The sequence below is a fragment of the Rhineura floridana genome, chromosome 2 (assembly GCF_030035675.1).
Source record: "Rhineura floridana isolate rRhiFlo1 chromosome 2, rRhiFlo1.hap2, whole genome shotgun sequence".
NCBI classification, from domain to species: domain Eukaryota; kingdom Metazoa; phylum Chordata; class Lepidosauria; order Squamata; family Rhineuridae; genus Rhineura; species Rhineura floridana.
Window position 1 is genome coordinate 193626787 of NC_084481.1, and position 8049 is coordinate 193634835.

The following is an 8049-nucleotide window of genomic DNA, read 5'->3' on the forward strand; positions in this document are numbered from 1 at the left end:
ATGGACCTCTTTGGCTTGATTCAGCAAGCTTTGTTCACAGCTTTAGATCATACATAGCATTTGCCTCCAGCCTTTCAGACATGAGAAAGGGCTTAATGTCACTCCAGAGCTTGTTACGTTACAAACATTGCTGAAAAGAAGTGTTAAAATCTTCAGATTTGAACAATTTGCCATTAGGAACTGAAATCTTGCTTTTGCTTTACTAAATAAAGGTGATTTGCTGATATCTATAATTATCAACTTCTGCTGCTCAGCCAATGAATGAGAGCAAACCACCTAGTTTGTTTATTATAAGCCTCTTCTATGGTTCCCAAGAATCAGTCTACTTCCAATTTAATCCCCCCCCTTCTGTCTTGAAAGAAGACTTGTCTCACACAAGAAAGGAAGGAAAACGCTACGGCTCTATTAGCCACATCAGCTTTCATTTCTCTGCTGCCACCCAGAGGGCAAATCGCAATTACTGCATTAATGCCAGTTTTTCTAAACTGGGTAGGTGCTCAGTTAAATATTTAACAGATCATTATGTCTTTTCCTTAGTCTGCCAAGCAGTGACTGGGCAGCTGCACATTTTTATAAAGAACAAGCTGGACTGTCCTTGAACCAGTCAAGAATGGCAAGTCTCTTCACCTGGATATTCTGATTGCCTGATTTGGGGAGAAACAATTTGCAGCTCCACTGAGTTCCATTCTCTTTGGCTCTCATGCAGGAGCCATCTATGACAAACATTTCTGAAGACTCCCATTAATAACAAAAACCTAGTCTAGCATCCCATTGCCACAGAATGATGGACATACAGAGGAGGAGGGAGGGAGGGAGGTAAAGGGAACAGAGAGAGAAAAAAGGAGTGCCTCTGCTCATGGCTGGTATGCAGCCCCTAACTACTTCCCTCTAAGGGAATGTGACCCTTGACACACACACCCCCAAAAGTTGCATGTCCACCATAGGGTCTAGTAAGTTGATATATTTTCATAACACCTTTTCAGTCTCGACACAATAAGTTCTGTTCACCAATGGCACACTTTCATCTCTCCTCAGTATTAAAATGTATGTTGAAGTCTGTCACGCTTTCCTTCCTTACTGAGCCGAGCTTTTGGTCTGATGTGTTTGTATATTGTTTGCTTGCAAACCTCCTGTCTTCCTGAGTATGCAGCTCAGCTGTGGAAATCCTCTGTGGGCATAAATGTCACCCAAAGCAGCTTTCTTGGAACACATTATGTTGTACATGTTGCCACATATTAAAAATCAGTCAGGAGAGTTCTAAGGGACTGAAGTGAAAGGTTTGCATCCTTTTGGCAGGCTGTTGTGATGGTGTAACCCAGGTAGCCATGTTTTAGTATTAAGCAATCATTCTGACCACATCAATTGCAAGATGTTTGACATCTTTAATTGTCACCTGGGATTGGAGAAGGGTTTTGTTGTTATGTGCCTCCAAGTCGATTACGACTTATGGCGACCCTATGAATCAGTGACCTCCAAGAGCATCTGTCATGAACCACCCTGTTGAGATCTTGTCAGTTCAGGTCTGTGGCTTCCTTTATGGAATCAATCCATCTCTTGTTTGGTCTTCCTCTTTTTCTACTCCCTTCTGTTTTTCCCAGCATTATTGTCTTTTCGAGTGAATCATGTCTTCTAATGTGTGTCCAAAGTATGATAACCTCAGTTTCATCATTTTAGCTTCTAGTGATAGTTCTGGTTTAATTTGTTCCAACATCCAATTATTTGTCTTTTTCGCAGTCCATGGTATCCGCAAAGCTCTTCTCCAACACCACATTTCAAATGAATTTATTTTTCTCTCATCCACCTTTTTCACTGTCCAACTGTCACATCCATACACAGAGATTGGAAATATCATGGTCTGAATAATCCTGACTTTAGTGTTCAGTGATACATTGTAACATTTGAGAACCTTTTCTAGTTCTCTCATAGCTGCCCTCCCCAGTCCTAGCCTTCTTCTGATTTCTTGAGTATTGTCTCTATTTTGGTTAATGACTGTGCTGAGGTATTGATAATCCTTGAGAAGTTCAATGTCCTCATTGTCAACTGTAAAGTTACGTAAATCTTCTGTCGTCATTACTTTAGTCTTTTTGACGTTCAGCTGTAGTCCTGCTTTTGTGCTTTCCTCTTTAACTTTCATCAGCATTCATTGCAAATCATTACTGGTTTCTGCTAGTAGTATGGTATCGTCTGCATTTCTTAAATTATTGATATTTCTCCCTCCAGTTTCCACACCTCCTTCATCTTGGTCCAATCTTGCTTTCTGTATGATATGTTCTGCGTATAGATTAAATAAATAGACACGCCTGTCTCACACCCTATCCGATGGAGAACCAATCAGTTTCTCCATATCCTGTCCTTACAGTAGCCTCTTGTGCAGAGTATAGGTTGCACATCAGGACAATCAGATGCTGTGGCACCCCCATTTCTTTTAAAGCATTTCATAATTTTTCATGATCTACACAGTCAAAGGCTTTGCTGTAATCTATAAAGCACAGGGTGATTTTCTTCTGAAATTCCTTGCTCTGTTCCATTATCCAACGTATGCTTGTGATATGATCTCTGGTACCTCTTCCCTTTCTAAATCCAGCTTGGACGTCTGGCATTTCTCACTCCATATATGGTAAGAGCCTTTGCTGTAGAATCTTGAGCATTAGTTTACTTGCATGGGATATTAAGGCAATAGTTCGATAATTACTGCATTCCCTGGGATCCCCTTTCTTTGGAATTGGGATGTATATGGAATGCTTCCAGTCTGTGGGCCATTGTTTAGTTTTCCATATTTCTTGACAGATTTTTGTCAAAATTTGTACAGATTCCGTCTCAGTAGCTTGTAGCAACTCTATTGGTATGCCATCTGTTCCTGGTGATTTGTTTCTTCCAAGTATTTTAAGAGCAGCTTTCACCTCACATTCTAAAATTTCTGGTTCTTCATCATACGGTTCCTCCGTGAATGAATCTGTCATCTCGGCATCTCTTTTATAGAGTTCTTCAGTGTATTGCTTCCATCTTCCTTTTATTTCATCTCAGTCAGTCAGTGTGTTCCCCTGTTGATTATTCAACATCCCTGCTCTTGGTTTAAATTTGCCTTTCATTTCTCTAATCTTTTGGAACAGGACTCTTGTTCTACCCTTTTTGTTGTCCTCTTCTATTTCTATACAGTAACTATTGTAATAGTTCTCTTTGTCCCTACGCACTAGTCGCTGTATTGTTGCATTTAGGGTTCTGACTGTGTTTCTATCTCCTTTTGCTTTTGCTTTCCTTCTCTCTTTAACCATTTGAAGAGTTTCTTCAGTCATCCATTGGGGTCTTTCTCTCTTTTTAACTAGAGGTATTGTCTTTTTGCATTCTTCCCTGAGAATGTCTCTGACTTCATTCCATAGTTCTTCTGGTTCTCTGTCAACTAAGTTTAAAGCCTCAACCCTATTCCTTATTTGATCTTTATATGCTTCTGGGATGTTACTTAAATTGTATTTTGGCATTATGATTGCTTTGTTGTTGTTCTTTAGCTTTACTCTGATTTTCGATACGACCAGTTCATGATCTGTACCGCAGTCTGCTCCTGGTCTTGTTTTTGCAGAAAGTATGGAACTTCTCTACCTTCTGCTACCAATTATATAATCAATTTGATTCCTGTATTGACCATTTGGTGACGTCCATGTGTACAGTCATCTTTTCGGTTGCTCAAAAAATGTGTTCGCAAGAAACAAATTACTGGCTTCACAGAATTCAGTAAGTCTTTCTCCTGCTTCATTTCTGTCTCCTAGGCCCCATTTCCCCACAATTCCTAATTTTTCTCTGTTCCCTACTTTTGCATTCCAATCCTCCATGATTATCAGCACACCTTGTTTTGGTGTGTGATCAATTTCTTCCTGTACTTCTGCGTAAAATCTCTCCAATTCCTCTTCTTCTGCGTTTGCCGTTGGAGCATAGACTTGGATTATGGTTATGTTGATAGGTTTCCCATTTAACCTCATTGATATCAGTTGCTCAGACCTTGCATTGTAGCTCCTAATTGCTCTTGCTACATCACTTCTCACTATTAAAGCAACCCCATTCCTTCTTAATTTCTCATTTACTCATAGGTGTTTGTATCATAATGCTAGAAGCTTCAAAGTAAAAATGTGCAAATTGGAAAACCTGCTGTTAGAACAGAGATATCATGGGAATATCATAACAGTGATATCCAAAGCATCAGAGTTATCCCTGGATATAAAATCTACACAAATAACAATGTGAGTCGCACTGATGGTGTTGTTGCTGTATATATCAGAAAGAGGGTATACAGTGCAATTAGAAACTTTAGGAGGTACACATTCAGTCACATTAATCAGTGGGTGAAGAAATACCAGGCCAAAACAGTAATATAGTATTGGGGACCATACTGTCAGTGCCAGCTCCAGATTTTAGGGGGCCCTTGGGCAAGACAGCCCAATGTCTCCCCATGACTGTCCTTGCAGGTAACTGCAGCTGCTCCTCTGCTTCATCACTGGCAATGAGCAAGTGGGCAGTGACAGCAGGTAAACAAGCAGGTTGCAATGGTGAGGAGGAGGATCAGATCCAGGCAGGTCTTGTCAGTGGGCCCCATGTTGGGGTTTGGGCCCTCAGCAGTTGCCCAACCATGCTGACCCTTGACGCTGGCCTTGCATACTATCATACCGTCATCCACACCTCCTGTCCAAAGCTCTGATGGTGATCTTCAGATGGAAAAAGAAATCAAGAGAAAGGGTTGGGATAGTGGATGATTTCAATCATCCTCATAACTGACAGGATAAGTGTACATTCCAGTCATGACAAAGAAAAACTCTTTTTTATTGAAAGTTTTTTGAAATACAGGGGGAAAAGCAGTCCAGATCCCCCAGCCAACTATACCTTCCTAAAATTACCCCTTCCCCAGCCTTAATAATAACCTACCAGCAGCCAGCTTTTATGATATTTAGCTCCTAGATTTTATAAATCATTGTGCAGTGCCTTACTACAGTTTGTCCCTGAGATAACAGCAGGGGGTGGGGAGTGATCCTTTGTTTTAATAACAAATGCCCAGAATCCAATTAGAGATGTAATTGTTGCTAAACAGCTTGGGGTCAAGCACTCTTGAATTAAACATATATGGGAGTATTAAATTGCCTAGAAAGTCCGACAAGGTCCAGTTCAATTTTAGAAGAGGAAAATTCTCCAAAAAAGAGAGAAATTCTTAGTTAAAAAGAGAAGAGTGTCAGGAATGTCAAATTTCATCAAAAAGCTTGGATATTATTTTATTATTATTTATTTAATTTGTATCCCGCCCTTCCTCCCCGCAGGAGCCCAGGGCGGCATATATAAATACCACTATAATAGCAGCTCAGATAAAATCGCAGATTAGAAAAGTCATGAACAAGTCCAAGAAGATAACTGCATGGTTAACAACTAGAGTCAACAAAGTCATAAAAGGTAGGAAGGCTTGAAAGCGTGCTTTAAAAAGTCCTGTCCATATGCATGCACACAGAGCTGATGATGAGGCAAACAAAGAAAGAATTTAGGAAATGAATTATTAAAGGTGCAAAACAACCAACATACATTTCTTTAAAAGTATTAGGAGTAGCAAAGCAACTAAGGAGGACCAGGAGGACCTTTAAATTACAAAGATGTAACAGGAATACTGAAGGAGGATAGAGAGATTGCGGAGAGGCTAACCCATGCATTCTTTGCACTGGATTTTATTGTGGGAGATGATAGAAAGATGTCTGAATCATTGTTTTCAAAGAGGGTATCTTAGAGGATAGGACAGTCAAACAGAGGTGACAATGAATGAACTTAGAGCTAATTGACAAATTACAAATTAATACACCACCAGGGCCAGATGACACTCACCTGAAATCTTTAAAAAATCTCAGACGAGAAAATGCTAATCTTTTCACAAACATGTACATTTTATCATTAAAATCTTCCTTACCAAAAGGATTGTTACATTTTTAAAAAGGCGTGGAGGGTTAGAATCAAGTAAATTACAGACCAGTCATTCTATGCTGGGTAAATTGGCAGAAAGCATTATTAAATCTAGAACATCTAGAAGGACAAACCTTACTGAGGATGAATCAGCATGGCTTCTGACGTCCTGCCTTCCCAGTCTTTCAGAATTCTTTGAGGTTCAATAAGCATATAGGTACGGTGTGGTGATCTTGTGTACACATTATGCTCTTGGACTTCCAAAGAACCTTGACCAAGTCTGTTATCAAAGTAAATTTAGCGGTCACTAGATATGAAGACAGGTCTTTAAAAGTTGGACTAGATGTAGTCTCAGTCTGATCCAGTAGGGCTCTTTTCATGTTGTTTTGTTTTTAATTTGAAAATAAATATCCATCCCCATCTGTTCCAGTGAATGTTCTTTAGCAAAGCCATCCTGAAGAATTTTAGGCTTGGATTTAAGTCACTTCTATGCAAATTACTCAGCAGAAAATCCCACTGTGTATAATGGGACTTACTGCCAGGAAATGTGTACCTATGCCCTTTTTCTAATGCCAACACCAGTGTTTAAGCCATATATTCATCCATTGTGTCCTCAGACTGGTAATGGAGGCAGCTCCTAGGTGCTATAGGGATATTGTGATATCACACTACATCATAGCTAGGTAAGCAGATTTCTCTATAACAATATCTTCTCAGTTTTGCCTGCCTGGTTGGCATGCACACTGCATTTTGTCAGCTGGGACACAAAGAAGAATGTTTGGTCTTTATGAATTGACTAGGTAAGTTTATGGACTTTGTAGCTTTAAGTATTTACCTTGCTCTATAACATTTTGAATCAAAACTAGTCATTGTATTTGTTGGAATAGTACTTTATGCCTTTCTACATGCTTGAATTTTGTTTAGGAAAACACAACATAAATTCAAGCATATATAAAGTCATAAAATCTTACAATTATTTAACCATTCTTTTATGTGTGTCTGGATTATCCAAGAAGCTATCATCCAGAAGCCTGAAAACTGTTCAGTACATGAGGTGCCCCGATCAGGAGAAGTAACCATTCCACACTGTTCTACATTAATAGGCCACCTATAATGTACTGTGTCTGGTTTAGGGTGCCATGTTTTAAGAAGGGCATTGACAAACGAGAATGTCCTGAGGACAGGGAGCCCAGTGTTGAGGGTCTGAAGACCAAGTCCTTTGGAGGAAAGTTGAACGAGCTGGGTATGTTTAGTCTTAAAAAAGAATGATTAAGAACAGTAGCCATCAGTGGGATGGCAAAGGCGGGTGATGTTGTGCACTTGGCTTTTGGATGCAGAGCATTGCTGCTGCTTACCATCCATGGGGATGGGTGAGGTGTGAGGAAATCTGCATGGTGCAGGTGCAGTGGCAGCACCAATCCGATGCTCCTGCTGTTGCTGTCACACCCCGCCCCTTGGGATGGAAAGATCTGTCCATTTTGGTTCTCTCTGTTTCTTATTTTTCCAATATTAAATTCAGTTCTCCACATTCCTACAGCCATTTGTGATAAAAAAAAATCCTCATGAAAATTCTTCAGCATTTTGGTACAAATTTCTCCTAAAAAACACATTTTGGTAGGCAGTTTTGACTAATGTACGTATTTGTGCAAGCCATTTCTCATCATGTAATTCATTTTTGTATGCCATTTTCACTCATATATTTATTTTTATGCATACTTTCCCTTAGCATGTGCATTTTTGTAAACATTCTTTGGTCTGGAAACTACATCAAATTGCAAAATTCGAATAAGTGCAAATTTTGAAGGATGGTTGTGTTTTGGTTGTCATATTGTTTTGGAAAGTGCAAATTTGATAGATTTGACTTGAAATGCAAACTGAATTCAATTTCTCACCCCTACCTACCTACCACCCTAAGTGCTTCACTCCTCTCCTCCTTGGTAAGCAGAGCAACACTCAGTTTCTGGAAGCCAAGTGTGCAACACCACCCTCCCTTTAACATCCCACTAACCAGGCCTGTAGCCAGCCTAAATGTTCAGAGGAGGCGTGCGTGCGCACGCACGCGCACACACACACACACACACACACACACACACACACACACACACACACACACACACACACACACACATA